Here is a 15976-nt window from a genome sequence, read left to right as displayed (position 1 = left end):
ATTTAGGTCAAGCACTCAGACTGGACAGTGTGGATGACTTGTCTGTATTCCATAACATCTCCTCTTCAGCTGGAAAGACTAAAGAGACGGTTGAATGGAATCAGCTGAAGCCTTCTTCATTCACACGTCAGATCTGGGGCTGGGACAATGCAAAGACTGGAGCTACTGAGCACTACAAATGGCCTTTCCATGTGGCTTGGTTTCCTCCTACATGTGGCCTTTCCATAACATCTTAATGGCTTTAGGATAGTTGCCCTTGCGTGGTGGTTCAGTACTTCAAGCATGAATGTTCCAGTGTATGAGCAAAAGTCGCATTACCTTGTAGAACCCATTTTGGGAGTTAGCCAGAGTTACTTCTGCCATTCTCCTTTAGTCTAGGTAGTTACAAACCTGTCTAGATTCAAGGCTGAATGTGAAGGAGGGCAATGTGTGCAATGTTTTAAAACATTCTCAATTTCCTGTAACTATTTCCTCTGTAAAGACAGCTGTGTTTAGTCCAAAATATGTTATTCTTTAATACTAGTCTTTGCAAGCCTTAGTCCACATGAGGTTAGAGAACTAGGGTAAGGTCAGACTAAATAATGTCTAAAAGCCAAGAGGAGAAAGCTAGAAGTGATTAGGTCAGAAAATGAAGATTGGCTTAGCTTTTAAGAGAAAATATATGATGTGCAATGAGTGGAACATTTTATCTTCTTTATAAAAAGAAGATCAGATGCACCAAAGTTATTCTCTGAGAGTGTTAATGTGGGAGACCTCACAAATCAACATCTTAATCAAAGCCTCATGCCCTAAGCTAAGGGAGAGTTCACCTGAGCCAGAAGCTCACTTGACAGAATCAGAAATACTGAAACTTACCTGTCAAAAATTTGGTTACAACTTGCAGTTTTCTGTAAAAGTCAATGCCAGATCTATGCTGATGAGAATGAATATATGATATACCCAATGTGAAAAAAAGACTCCTGATGTACCTGTAAATCAACCGAACACCTGGGCAGGGTGATATGCTAGGTGTTATGGCACATACTGAGATGTGTTAGGATATCTATTCTTTTGTTAAGTAAGTTATCATTTAGGCACCAACGTGGGTCCTTTGGTTGTTAAGCATCCAACTCTTGATATTGGCTCAGGTCATGATCTCAGGGTGGTGAGATTGAACCCACTTCGGGCTCTGTGCTCAGCAGCTGAGTCTGCTTGAGATTCTCTCTCTCCCTCTCCCTCTGCCCCTCCTCTCCACACTCAAGTGAGCTCTTGCTCTAAAATAATAAGTAAATCTTTAAAAAGGAATTAAATAATAGAACAATCCCCATAATAAGCTGAAATAACAGAAGTACAGAAAGTTAAGCATCTTAGCTAATAAAGGCTAGAGCTATGTTCTGATTCTGCTGTTTATTTTAAGCAAGAGCTCTTGCTATTATCATTAGTGCCTTTTTAATGAGAAATTAAATGATACACTGGACTTGTCTTTGAAAAACAAGAATCAATTTGACCAATGGCTTTTGATTATAAAAGCAGGAGGCACGTACAAGGAAGAGCTATCATGTTTCAAGACAGTTTTCATCTGTCTAAAGTGAAGAGTACCAAACCTAATTTTGAGTGAGTAGAGTGTGAGAGTCTCTGACTTTCAGGAAAAGGATTCCAGGTATGCTGGGATACTCTTTGAATATCAATTTGCTCACTTACAGTTCACAGCTTCCATTCTACTTAGGTTGGAGCCATGTCATTTGTACTGGCTGAGGCTGAATGTTGTAAAGTCATTTATGTGAGTTCTGGGATGAAGCTTAGACTGAGTTCATGTTTTCTCTTCTCTGTCTTGGTCGTGAGACCACATGCTGAGATGTGAGTGTCCATCACCTGGCTTCCTGAATAACTAGGTCAAGCAGAGGCCCTCTGACCTGTATTGGACTTGAGTGAGAAATACATCTTTACTGTGTTAAGACCCTGATAATTTGGGGGGTTAATTTGCTGTTATGGGAAAATATGGCTTATCATGACTAAATATACCAAATAATTCTATGAAAGGTCTGAGAAGCAAAACTAGTGTTGAGAATAATTGGAGAGTAGGAACTATACTTATCCATCTCTAAATAATTTTTAAAAAATATTTCAAGTTATACCTTATTATAAGATAATATAAAATGATAAGCAGTTAATAATTGATCAATGATAATGTATTATACGTTAATCAATATGATATATTTCAAACAGAGAACTTGGTTTTTATAGATAAATCTCAGGGAAATGTCTGGTTCTCCTGCTTCAGCTGATCTCTCAAATTTTCTCTCTTCCCTACAAAGTAGAGATGTTGGGGCTCTTGCTATAAAATGCAAGTCATAATTATCTAGCTGGTGAGAGTCCCTTGAATTGCAGGAACATGCAGAGGAGAGGCAAATCAGCCCTAAAGAGCACCCCTTGTTAATTCAACCTAATTTTTAGGGAAGGAACATTCACAATTTCAGAAAAATATTTTAAAATGAATGATGCAGTTCTACTTTTTAGAATTTCTTTCCCAGACTATTTCCATGTTTCTACTACCAGTAAAAGCTTAGTGGGTTTAAAAATAAGTGAAGGAAAAAGAATAGCTTGCTTTCTTACTGAAAGATAGTCAAAAGTCAAATTCCCTGCCTTTCTGTTTTACCAAGAGATGATACAAGACATAAATGTATTCCAACTCTGCAAATTTGCTGTGCAGTATAATTTGATGTTTGAAAGATCTTCCTTGGGATCTCATCCAAAGAGTTGAGTGACTATTTTATTAAAAGGGCCTCTTCTCTAAGGTGATATTTTGAATGGATCTTGGGGACACTGGGGTATTGTAAGTCTCTTTTTATAAAATCTTGGATTGGCCTACCCATATTTTCCTACTTCTAGGGATTACCAGAAGCTTGAAAACAAGTCTTTGTCTAATGTAGACAACTATACAAATGCATATGTCATTAAGTTATAAGTAATATAGGAATGTTCCCTGGCTGATTATGAACTTCTCCAGCAGACCTGACTTCTGGGTTTATAATTTAAGGAGAGATACACCTAAAATGTATGTTAACTGAGGTAGATAAAAGGAAAGTTTAGATTTGTGTTTATGTATTACTCTCTGTGGTGGAATATTTCTTTTAAACATATGTTTGGTTAGTACTTGAGAATGTTGGGGTTGTACAGTGCTATATTGACAAGTCAATACTCCTAAAAATATTATATTACCATTTTCTCAGAAAGCACATGGACATAGGCTACTACCAAAAAAATATTGTCAGTTTTTGAAAGGCAATGTATCTTCATTCATAATTAATATGTATGTGCAGGTATGACACCAAAGATGTAATGGTAATAATTTTTGTTTTCCAATGCAAATGCCTGGTACTGCTGCTGCGGCATTGGCACGTAAATAAATCAGGCCTAGTAAATCCAAAATCATTCTCCAGGCAGGGATTCTACTAAACTAATCACCCAAGTAAACAACACACCACAAAGAGTAATGGGGAAGCCTATGAAATCTGAGGGAGTAGGGGGTGCTTGCTGGGAAGGAAGCAGAATCGACACATGATGGGTCACCCATTATTAAATTTGGAAGACAGATCAAAGTTCCTTTCCAGCCTAATTAGATCAAACAAGGTGCTATTTGCTGTTTGTATTCATTTCTGAAAGACAACTAAGTTTATGATGAAATATCTTTGTAATATATTCTGGGAGACAGGATGCTTCGGATGCTGAATGTTGGCAAGGACTAAATTGTGGTAATATTCTATTATAGATCCTGGGCAGGGCTTTTTAATTCTGTAATGAATTCAGGAAAGAATATAATGAGGTTGCCTTCTACAAAGCATGATGTGACTGGGTGAACAATACTTCAACATTCCAAAGATGGGGGATATGGAGCCAAGGATAAGCCAAGAGATGGGGGCATTTCTGTGGCTAAACACCATCTCTTTCTCAGTTTTGCCAACAACAATTCCTTCTGACCTTCTGGTTTTATTTATTTATTTAGTTTTACACTAATGTGCTTAGCAGCAGTTTTGGGTAATGTATTCACATTCTCTACACAGAACATAAATCCTGCAGATTTTTAAAAGTTGTGTTTAAGACTATAGGCTTATTTCTATCCAGATATAAAAAAAATATCTCTAATGATGTTCATTTAAGGCATTACCTCAGCTGAGGCCTGATTATTATACTACCTTTCAGGATTTGAGGGGTGGATTGATCTACCAACCCCATATTATAAGTCAGCTTGTTCAGCAGTGTGTGCTTCAGCAAGATTTGGCTCGGGTAGGGTCAGAGAAGCATCATGATGTCTTTTGGAACCCACTGGGATAGGATTCTAGTCTTGGCTCTTTCTTGGGGCAAATAGACTGGGCCAAGGTTTTTTGTATCTAAAGTAAGAAACTGGACTAGGTGTTCTTGAAGTTTCTTTTACTTCCTATAATCATGATGAGATCATGGAAGCCTCCTATTTATTCCTCCCTATTTCCTAAGCACTTTAGAAAGTCTTATATAATAATGGTTTCAAAAGTACAGGACTGAAAAAAAAAAAAAAAAGTACAGGACTGGAAGGGACTCTGAGTAGAATCTAGTCCCTTTTCCCAGCCGGATTTAAGAATTTCAGATAGACGAAGTTTCGATCAAGTTAAAGATATTGGGGAGATAAAAATTAATGAGTATATGTTGAACATTTACCACATTAATTTGATCCTCAGAACAACACTGGCAGAGGGTTGTTACTGATCTCTTTAGCAGCCAGTATTCTTGGGCTTGCTGCTGAGCAGTGTTATTTGGTGGGCGAGGTGTGGAGCTGGGGTTCGCACCCAGTTCTGTCTACTTCCAGAGTCAGAGCTCTTTGCCCTAAGCAGCCCCCTTAAAGAATACTAATTGAAATAAGTTCTTCTCAGTACAAAAAATTTGCTAGTAAAAACATTTCATTTAAATGACTATGAAGTGAGAAAGATATGGGACTAATACTATTCCCCTTGTACAGATGTAGATAGTGAGGTTTAAAAAGGTTATGATGTATCCCAGGTTATGCGTATGTCAGTGGCAGCATCAAGGGTGAAGCTCTAGATATTTTCTCCTTGACTTTCCTTTCTCTATTAAGTGTAGAAAAGTCTCGTTGAGAGAGAGTCTAAGGTAGGGGTGAGATCATGTCTTTGAAGCCTGAGCTGGGAGGGTGGAGTGGTAAATGCTAGCAGTCCTTTCTGTATGTGTGCTTTGTTTTTTTTTTTTTTTTTTTTTTTTTTTTAAAGATTTTATTTATTTATTCTTGAGAGACACAGAGGGAGAGAGGCAGAGACACAGGCAGAGGAAGAGCAGGTTCCACTCAGGAAGCCCAATGTGGGACTCGATCCCAGGTCTCCAGGATCAGGCCCTGGGCTGAAGGCGGCGCTAAACCACTGAGCCACCCAGGCTGCCTTGTATGTGGGCTTTGAGTCTGTTCTCTCAGCTCTGACATGTATATAGCAATGGGTACCTCACAGTATTGCTATGGGGTTACATGAGATAATACTTGGGCAGAAAAGGGGCTCAGTAAATATTGTTTCCCTTGTCTTCCAAATGGGCTAGGTTTGGATAAAAACAGACATCAGTGGCTCATCTTTACAGTGATGTTATTATGGCTGGAAATGGAATATACTGATTTTTCAGTTTATTGAATATAGAAGGTCTTCATTGGGCCGCATTTGGAGTGTCCAGGACACAGTCAATTTATAGCCATGATTACAGACACAAAATGATTTTCAAAATAATTCATCCCCATTGAATTAAAAAAATGATATACACTATTAGTTTCAGGTGTACAATATAGTGATTCAGCAATTCTATACATTCCTCAGTGCTCATCAAGATAAGTATATTCTTTTTTTAAAAAAGATTTTATTTATTTATTCATGAGAGACACAGATAGAGAGAGAGAGAAGCAGAGACACAGACAGAGGAGAAGCAGGCTCCAAGCAGGAAGCCCGGCGTGGGACTCGATCTTGGGTTTCCAGGATCACGCCCTGGGCTGAAGGTAGATGCCAAACTGCTGAGCCACCCAGGGATCCCCAGATAAGTGTATTCTTAATCCCCTTATCCTATTTCACCCATCTGTCCCCTCTACCCTCTGTAACCATGAGTTTGTTCTCTATAGTTAAGAATATGGTTGTTTGTCCTTTTTTCTTCTTCATTTGTTTTGTTTCTTAAATTCAACATATGAGTGAAATCATATGGTATTTGTCTTTCTTTGACTGACTTATTTTACTTATTTCACACTGTACCCTCTAGATCCATCCATGTCATTGCAAATGTCAAGATCTTATTCTTTTTCGCGGCTTATTCATATTCCATTATATATATATAATGTATATATATATATATATATAATATATATATATACACACACACACATACACACACCATATCTTCTTTATCTTTTCGGCTATCAATGGCCACTTGGGCCGCTTCCATAATTTGGCTATTATAAATGACACTGCAATAAACATAGGGGTGGATATATCTTTTTGAATTAGTGTTTTCATATTCTTTGGGTAAATACCCAGTAGTGGAATTACTAGATCATATTGTAATTCTATTTCTAATTTTTTGGGGAAACTTCATACTGTTTTCCACAATAGCTGCACCAGTTTGCATTCCCACCAACAGTGCACAAAGGTTCCCTTTCCTCCACATCGTTGCCAACACTTGTTGATTCTTGTGTTTTTGATTTTAGCCATTCTGACAAGTATGAAGTAATATCTCATTGTGGTTTTGGTTTGCATTTCTCTGATGATGACTGATGTTGAGCATCTTTTCATGTGTCTGTTAGCCATCTGCATATCTTCTTTCCAGAGTTGTCTTCAGCCACATTGAAATTTAAGCATAAAGACAATATTTAAAGAAATTTTAGTTTCAAAAACAAACCAAATCTGTAAACAACATACACAAATGTACTTAATGGCTTGTATAATGTTGACCTGTGAAATAGCATTCTTTTAATTAATCCTGGTGTCTCCATTTCTTTCGACAGATGGTGGTGGTAATTATTTAGTATTAGAAATAAATGTCAATAAGCATCTTTCACGTTGACCAAAAAAATGCTTTTAATGTGAACATTGGAATTAAGAGCTCTTAAAATGAACAACTAAAATATTTTAAAAATCACTCCTTGATTTTAATATTAATCCAGTCTGATGTAGGTGAATGTGCACTGGATTATTTAAGCTGTCAAAAGGGTCGTGTATACATGGCATGGATTAAGCATTGTTTGCTTGTTTTAAGTAACAAGAACCTCCTCCAGCCACATGCAGCTATTCACAGTATTTCTCAAAAAACTTCTAAAGATAATTCAGAAATAGTCTTTAGTCTGGGTATCCACCAGAGGACAGTAAAGTCCCAGTTTTCTTTTCTGACTGGTTTCCTTTCAGATGACTGCAGTTGGGTAGTGTTCTGAAGCTCTCAGGTGGCTGACATGTAATTGCAGACATTAAACATTTCTGAGGAGAAACATAAAATGTATTGTGAGGTCAATGAAATTCTTTGTCAAGATTTCTCTGCAGATCTGACCCTTTAATATGACAGTGCAGAACTGGAAGATATGCCTAGCACTCATTGACTGGTGGTATCATGCATACAGTGAACTTCATGGGTCAAACATTTTTGTGTTGCTTTATTTTGTTTGAATAACCACAGTATTCTCTGCGACTGTATTAGAGTAAGATTTTACCTGGCTGCTTATAAAGGAATTATTTTTTCCAATTGCTTTTGAGCTTCTGCTTTCTCTTGAGTACTGGAATTTTAAAAGATGGAAGGAGGTTTATGTTCCTTCTCCCTACACCTCCAATTTCCTTCCTCCCTCCAAATTTTTCTTGGAAGTTTTCTGGCAATTTGGCTTATGTGGAAAACAAAGATCATTTTTCTTTTTTTCTTAAGAGAAATAAATCCTCAAAGGTCACAAAGGAATGTAGAGAACTATGGTGGGAGTCTGGTGCATTCCCTTGGTGTTTTGGGTGTCAACCCTTGTTTAGGTGGATGGAAATGCTATGTGGAACTTTTCAAAAAGGTTGCTGTATAATGCAGGTGCCACAATAAGCTATTTGTATGGTCAAATTGGAGTAGAATGCTATGGGCATAAATAGTTCAGAACCACTAATTCCTATGTTTTTTTTTTTTTTTTTGAGGAAATCATGAAAAATCTCGTGCAAAATAATGGAGTGTGGCATACCACTGTTTTATTTGTGCTTTCTGCAGCCACCCCATTGTTTGTGGTCCATGCTGGAGCTGACCAGGAGGCAGTCACGTTACATAACGTATCAATGACCTAGTAAATAAAAGGAGAAAAAACTGCAAAGGACTGCACACACTCACACACACACACACTTGCATATTTTTAGTTTAGAAATTCTTAAAATGACCTATTGTAGGTTTAGCTCCAAATAAGTGATGGTTCTGTGGCATCAGGAAACCCTTGAAGGTAAAGTTGCAGGATTTTGTCCTTCTTGGAGAGTTCCCAAATCAGAAGCTCTTCAAGGTAGACTCACTTCATGAAGGAAATACCAGCACTTATCCCATGGTAGATCCTCAGTACACAATTGCTGAATGAATGAATGATGTGGATTATTTTATTTATTTACTTATTTATTTGAGAGACAGCATGCAGGAGAATGGCAGGGGCTTGAGGGGCAGAGGGAGAGAATCTTAAGCAGGCTCCATGCTAGGTCGAGAGCCCAATGCAGGGCTCGATCTCACAACCTTGAGATCATGACCTGAGCTGAAATCAAGAGTCTGATGCTTAACCCAAAGAGCCACCCAGGTGTCCATGATGTGAATAATTAGCTTTTAAAAATAAGGACCAAATAAAAAAAATAAGGACCAAATCAATTGATTATTTGCACTAGACATACATGACCTATATATTTTCCCTTTGCAAACTGCAGTTTTTTCCTATTAAAAATATTATTTCAGTCCATTTATTAAGTTTTCCTATTACTCTTTCAGAAATGATTGAAATCTAATCTTTATGACATGAGTACATTATACAATAAACTTAAATAAAATATAAATGTCTTTAATAATTACCTGCTCTGCTAGGTATAAAGAAATAAGTAAAGAAATAGGAATAAACAAACCTTGCCCTTGAAGTTTACAATATAAATGGGGAATTGATGCCAACCCACATGAAAGTACTAAGGATCATATAAGAGAGTTTATCATTCAGAATTAGATTTCTTTATTGAAGATTAGGAGTATAATTTAAGTTAGGAGTAGAGAGAAAATGATGGAGACAGATGCGGTTTAGTGAAACCATGAGTGAGGTAGGATTTGAACCAGATATTGGAAGTAGAATACCACGAGGCAGGAAGGTGAGGGGTGTCCAGGGCACTAACTCTACTTAGACCCTGAGGCAGCCTTTACATATACCTTTGTCGAGTGCCTGTCATACTCTGGTAATTATTAACCTGGATGCCCCATCTCCCCTATTAGTGGTGTAAGCTATTCAGGGGGAAGGCCCTGTCTTAAATATTTAGGAGTCCCATAGTAGAAAGTTAATAAACACTGATTGCATAAGGGAGTAAGACTCAGAGCTGGAAGTGAGTTTGTCATGTATATGCAAGTGTAGGGTAAAGAGGAGAAGATGGGCTCAGTCAGGAAATGCCACTGGCTAGAGCAGAACTTGTGCGGAGAATATTAGAACCAAGTTTGAGAGGCACTGATGGATAGTACCATCAAGGTAATCAAGGAAGAATTTCAATGAGATATGGTAGCAGTAGGGATCCACTTAAGCAGGAATGTGATACAAAGGTAGTGCTGTAGGAAATTAATCTGGCTGTGTTGTACAAACTATCCTCAAAATTGTAAAACAATAGGATTTGACCATACAAATTCTTCTAAATCAGCCATTCTTGGGATGCCTGGGTGCTCAACAGTTAAGCATCAGTCCAGAGCGTGATCCTGGAGACCCAGGATCAAGTCCTGCATTGGGCTCCCTGCATGGAGCCTGCTTCTCCCTCTGCCTGTGTCCCTGCCTCTCTTTCTGTGTCTTTCATAAATAAATAAATAAAATCTTTTTTAAAAAAAAATAAATCAGTCATTCTTTTTCTCTAATCTAAAATAGTGGATGTATGTCTGTAAGTTAGTGATCAAAGAGAGACAACTTTTCTTTCTATACAAGAGAAAAAAAAATTATCCCTAAAAGACACAATAAAGTCAGAAGAGGAACTTTGAAACAATGTGGAACTTATTTCTTGAGCATGTTCCAAGTAGATTCTTATTACTTTGCTATTCCTAATTTTAGCAATGAACAAGGGGGTAATAAATGACAATCATTAACGTGTAATGAATAGACTTATGTGGAGCATGGGGGAACTGCAGTCTGAAGCAAGAGATGGTTATTCTAACAGGGTGATATTGAAAGTTCAGAGGAAAAGTTCCCTCAATATGAAGATGTTCTTACCAGGAATAGCTCCTACTGTCTACAGAACAGCATTTTTTTACAGAGGGGTGTTATAAAAAGGAAGTGTTAGAGAATGACATTAGCAAATTAGCTGTTTGATTTGTGACATGTGTGTATGTTGTTCAAAATGAGCAAAGCAGTCACGACTATGGAGTTAGGCCCTGAAACAGGCCTCCATCTGGGCTGCACTTGCAGGCAACCGTTGGGGACTTTAGTGGAAAGACATGTGTTTGGTTGGCAAGAGTTTATTAGTTTAGCCTTTTCACCTCATTTGTAAATGTGGGAAAAAAATCATCATTCAAGGAATATTTGGGGATTATTCATTCCTTCAGGTTGATTCAAATACCCTAACCCAGCTATAGTTTTCTCTCTGCTCCCTTGACTGTCCCTTCCTGTGTTCTCTCTCTCTTTTTCTAAAGGTTTTATTTATTCATGAGAGACACAGAGAGAGGCAGAGACACAGGTAGACGCAGGCTTCCCACAGGGAGCTTGATGTGGGACTCGATCCTAGGACGCTGGGATCATGCTCTGAGCTGAAGGCAGACACTCATCACTGAGCCACCCAGGAGTCCCTCCTCTGTGTTCTTATAGATTTTATACTACCTTATTTATACTGATCATATTGTATTTTTACCACATCCCATTTAATTTAATTTAATTTAATTTAATTTAATTTAATTTACTTACTTTTTTAGAGGGAGCGGACAGCCAGAGGGATAAGGAAAGAAATCTCAAGCAGACTCCCTGCTAAATGTGGAGCCCCAGGTGGGGCTCCATCTCATGACCCTGAGATCAGGATCTGAGCCAAAATGAAGAGTTGGATGCTTAACCCACTGAGCCACCCAGGTGCCTCAAGCACATTCCATTTTAATGGCCATTATGTCTCTCTCCATCCACTAGACTGATTTTCTTGGGGGGGGGGATCTACATTTCATTATCATTATTTTTGTATCCTTAGAACAATTACCCTGGGAAGGGACAAAAATGAGCGCTTTGCTGAGAACAGCATGGTATGGTCAGAGTGTAAGCTTTGGGCTCAGATTTATGTTTACACTTCATTGATTTTTTTTTAAAGATTTTATTTATTTATTCATGCAAGACACAAAGAGAGAGAGGTAGAGACATAGGGAGAGGGAGAAGCAGGCTCCCTGTGGGAAGCCCCATGTGGGACTCAATCCCAGGACTCTGGGACCATGCCTTGAGCCAAAGGCAGACACTCAACCACTGAGCCACCCAGGCATCCCTACATATCAACTTAGACAAGAGTTGAGAATTAGGCAAAAAACATTTTTTAGACTTGTTTTTCACCACTGAAAAAGGAGAATAATGGTTTATACCATACACAGTTGAAAAAAGAATTAGAAGAGATAATGTGTGTTACTGCAAAGATGAGGGCCACTATCATGATCTCTGATTTTCTCTGAGCCCTCAGTGTGACTCAGAAATCCTGTTTCCCTAATAGCACCTCTTTTTCTATTCCCTACAGCAGTCCTATATCTTCACCTGTCCACTGATTATTTACAGCCAGGTGACATGTATACATGTAAAATTAATGTGTCTAAGGTTGACCTCATTATCCTAAACTTGTTCTGCTTCTTGTGTCCTCCAGCTAAGTAAATGTCTATCCACTCTATGACCTGGGCATTTGTTCGTGATTTCTTCCTCCTCTTTTCTCTCCAGACCTAATTAACCACTAAGCCTTGTCAATTCATCCACTCTCTTCCCTTTACCCACTTCTACTACCCTAGTCCATAGTGTCAACATTCTTTCCTTGTTCTCCATGATAATCTGTAAATGGTTATCCTGCTTCCACAGTTGTGTCCCCTTCCCATCAGTTCATGTTTACAACACACAAATGTGAAAACTTCTAGACCATCCATGTTTGGGCTGTGTGCATCTACATGACCTTTGTGTTTCCTTGTCATGGCACCAATTGTGATGTATTAGGACACAGGTTTGTTTGTAATTTTTCCTCTCCTGTGAGCTCTCTGATGGAGGAGAATCATGTTTGCCCTGACAGCACTGTATTGCAAGCACAGTAGACCATAGGGATGCCATAAACATTTATTGAAGGAATCAAGGAACAAGGTAATTAGCCCAGCTACTAGAATATGGTAACTATTCTCTTTTTCATACTTTTTATTTTCATTCCTTTTTCTTTTTTTCCTTCTACTTATCATAGTTATTGAATATAATTGCCATCATTATTATCATCATCACCATGATAATTATAATAATCAATCATCACCTAATATCACCTCTACAATAGCCCAGAATAGCTAGAGACAGCTGTAACCAGGTTGGTAGGCTAACAGAAAAGGCTGCTGGAGCACTGCGGAAAGGCATTCAGAAGACATTAGGGGGAAAAGAGGGCATTCAGGACTCTCCTCTGACCCCTTGTTCTTTTATTTATTTATTTTTTTGAAGGCTTCTTTTGGAAGAGAGTAGCAGGTACTCTTCTCATACTGATCCCCCTGGAGCATCAGCCTGATGGCTCCTGGTGGAAACAGGAACGTGGACCACATCTCTGGTGGCCTAACCATGGGGCTCCAGCTAGTTTGCCTACAAGGCCAGGGTTTTGAATCAATTAGATGAACTTCATTCTTCATTTATTGTACATTGGTTCTCATTTTTTTCTCTTTCAGTGTCTTCTTGCTCTCTTTGTCCGTAAGGACCCAGTACTCCCATGCCTGGAAATGTTTAAGTCTATGCCCTTAGATACAGAGATTAAATGAAAAAAGATTAGGCAACTTGCTAAAAGTCACATACAATTAGCCATTTGCACAATGGAGGCTAGATTTTGGGTTTTCTGAATTTCAGGCTAGCCTTTTCTGCTATATTTATTTGCTAGATGAAGATTCACTAGCTGAAATGCATAAACGAGTTTCGAAAGTAGCAAAGTGGGACTGTGTGTGAGTGTATGAGCAACGTGTATATGTGTTCTGTAGGTAAGCAAGTATCTTTTGTTGTTTATTCCCTTCTTGTTGTCTGCCACCATCATTACCCTCTTCATATTCTCTTTCATTTTCCTCTTATCTTCCACTTCAGTTGCTCCATTCTGTGCCTATATTCTTCTTTCTCCATAAATTGCTCCCTTTCTAATGTCCTCTTCACTCCTCCCCAAATTCTTATATCCTTCATCCTTTACCTTCTTATTTCTCCTTTCCCTGATAGCTTTGAAGGTTCAGTGGGTCCTTAAAAAATATAAAATGCTAGATTTTTAAGGGACATTAAAGGTATGTAATTTTGATTAATTTATACTATAGCCAGTTTTATAAGGACTATTTGATGGCCAATGAGCCTTTGAAAAGTCTTAAAGATTGTTTTTTTTTCTTTCCTGAAATGGTAACATTACATTTTTTGAGTAAAACTATCCCAAACACTTGAAGACCAAATTTTTCTTGGGAGTTCTATTTCTTTGCTCACAAAAAGGTCGCTTTGCCTGTCTTTGTGTTATGGAAGCTACATGAAACTAATCCTCTGAAAACTGTGAAGCAGGAGAAAACTGTTTCATATGTATCTATGTCCAGTCCTTGAGGGACAGTGGCAGGTTTGGGAGGGCAAGAATGTGAACACAGATTAAATTAAGAGAGAGAGACAAACCATGAGAGATTCCTAACTCTGGGAAACAAACAAAGGGTTGCCGAAGGGGATGTGGGGGGAGCGAATGGGGTAACTGGGTGACAGACACTAAGGAGGGCACTTGATGGGATGAGCACTGGGTGTTATACTATGTTGGTATATTAAATTTAAATAAAAAATTAAAAGAGAAAGAAAGAAAGAAAGAAAGAAAGAAAGAAAGAAAGAAAGAAAGAAAGAAAGAAAGAAAGAAAGAAAGAAGGAAGGAAGAAGATTGTTGTCAAGATAGAGTCTGATAATGGCAGGAATCTGGAAAGGCAAGATTGCTGGATGAAGGGAAATTTAAGGCTTGGCCCAAGGGCTTGGGACCTTTGCTGACCAACGGGCAGAGATTAAGGCTGGTGAGCTGTGAGGCAGGCTCTGGTGCTGAGTCCAAGGTCAGCTATGAGTAAGGCTTCTTTCTCTGCTGGCATACTGGAGCTCTCTTGCTGTCCCTTCTACATGGACAATTCATGTCTCCTCTATCTCTCATGGTAGAACTAACTTCCTAAAGGGCCATCCTTATTCAAACAGAATCTGAACATGAATAAAAATATCTGAGTCCTTGTTTATGGTGGATCATGTGTTGTCAACGATATATGGCTATATGTCCAAGGAAATCAGTGCTTCAGCTCCACATGTTCTCTCTCTCCTTTTTTTTTTTTTTCTAGATTCTATCTATTTATTCAAGAGAGACATAGAGAGGCAGAGACATGCATAGAAGGAGAAGCAAGCTTCCCAACAAGGAGCCTAATGCGGAACTTGATCCTGGGACTCCAGGATTGTGACCCAAGCCAAAGGCAGATGCTCAACTACTGAGCCACCCAGATGCCCCCCTCATGTTCTCTTTTAGCAATCCATCTTCTGTGGTCCAGCACTTTCTGGGAGTGAAGAGGAAGGACAGTGATAAGCACTGTCTATCTAGGGTTCCTCTTGGCAAGAGATTAAGGTACTGAGCTTAGTAAAATATCCGAACATCTGAATTCAAGGATACCTGGTTGTGTGTACATAACCTATGCATGCCTCATACATCTCCTGTCTGGAGAGTCTGGACTGCAGGTTTTTCTGTGGTTTCCATTTATAGAGATTACACAAATTTTGGAGGCAGATTGCTCTGCCACTTTTTAACTTTGTCATCTGGGACACATTACTTCAGCTCTCTGTTTCGTAGTGTCTTCAACTTTAAAATTGGGATAATAATAATGAATTAAGTACATGTTACTATTAGCTATTATATTTATCATGTTTATACCTGTGGGTGTGGTTATGGGTCCAGGTTGACATAGGGAAGATAGACTTTGTGGAGTATTGAATACAGTTTGAGACTATTGGGAAAATAATGTTTTCAGGTCTATATGGTAAATTAGGTAGATTAAATTAATGACCTAATCTGTGGCAGGTTAAGGCTGAGGACATCTTCTCTCCTTTTACTGCATTGTCCTGTACTACAGAGGCTGCAGATTCCAAAAGTACATTTCTGAGACATCTTTCTGCCTAGAACCTTAATCAGTTGACCTTATGATTTGGACTTTCTCAGTAAGGTTTGGAAGGCAGAAATGAGAAGGAGGCAGTCACCCTGCTGGCAAATCTGGTAGTAGAGAGACTTTTTTCTGTAGCCTTGTTTGAGTCTGATCACTAGCTCCAATGGGTATTGAATGGCACTTGCTTTTTCAGTTCCTAACTTTCCTGATTGGGCTGCTTCCCCTGGATGACCAATTCTGCAGGGGTTTCTGGGAGTGCATCCTGGAGACTCAGTGCTGTACTCCTCCTCTCAATGTTGTTCACGCTCAGTGTCCTATATCACACTCTTTCTGCTGATTGGTTGTGGTTTGTGCTTTCTAAGCCTTAATTTTAGTCTAGAGAAGTGCAAAGGAAAGAGCAATGTTATTTGATTTTCCAATGCTGGAAGAGCACAGCTATTAATTTTATGGTCTCATTTGATGC

General features: G+C 38.6%; 1 long non-coding RNA gene across 2 annotated transcripts in view; it reads left to right on the top strand.

The window, feature by feature from the left end:
• The first annotated feature begins 12397 nt into the window (after positions 1–12397).
• Positions 12398–15976, top strand: part of LOC140605492 (uncharacterized) — a 28864-nt gene continuing 25285 nt past the window's right edge. For both annotated transcript variants that reach the window (XR_012008142.1, XR_012008141.1), the window contains exons 1-2: positions 12398–12502; positions 14704–14981. This is a non-coding gene — a long non-coding RNA (uncharacterized lncRNA). The remainder of the gene's footprint in view (positions 12503–14703; positions 14982–15976) is intronic.

Source organism: Canis lupus, chromosome 15 (assembly GCF_048164855.1).
Source record: "Canis lupus baileyi chromosome 15, mCanLup2.hap1, whole genome shotgun sequence".
In the NCBI taxonomy this organism is placed as follows: Eukaryota; Metazoa; Chordata; class Mammalia; order Carnivora; family Canidae; genus Canis; species Canis lupus.
Note: the sequence above shows the minus strand (reverse complement) of the source record. Positions and strands in the feature narration are given on the sequence as shown.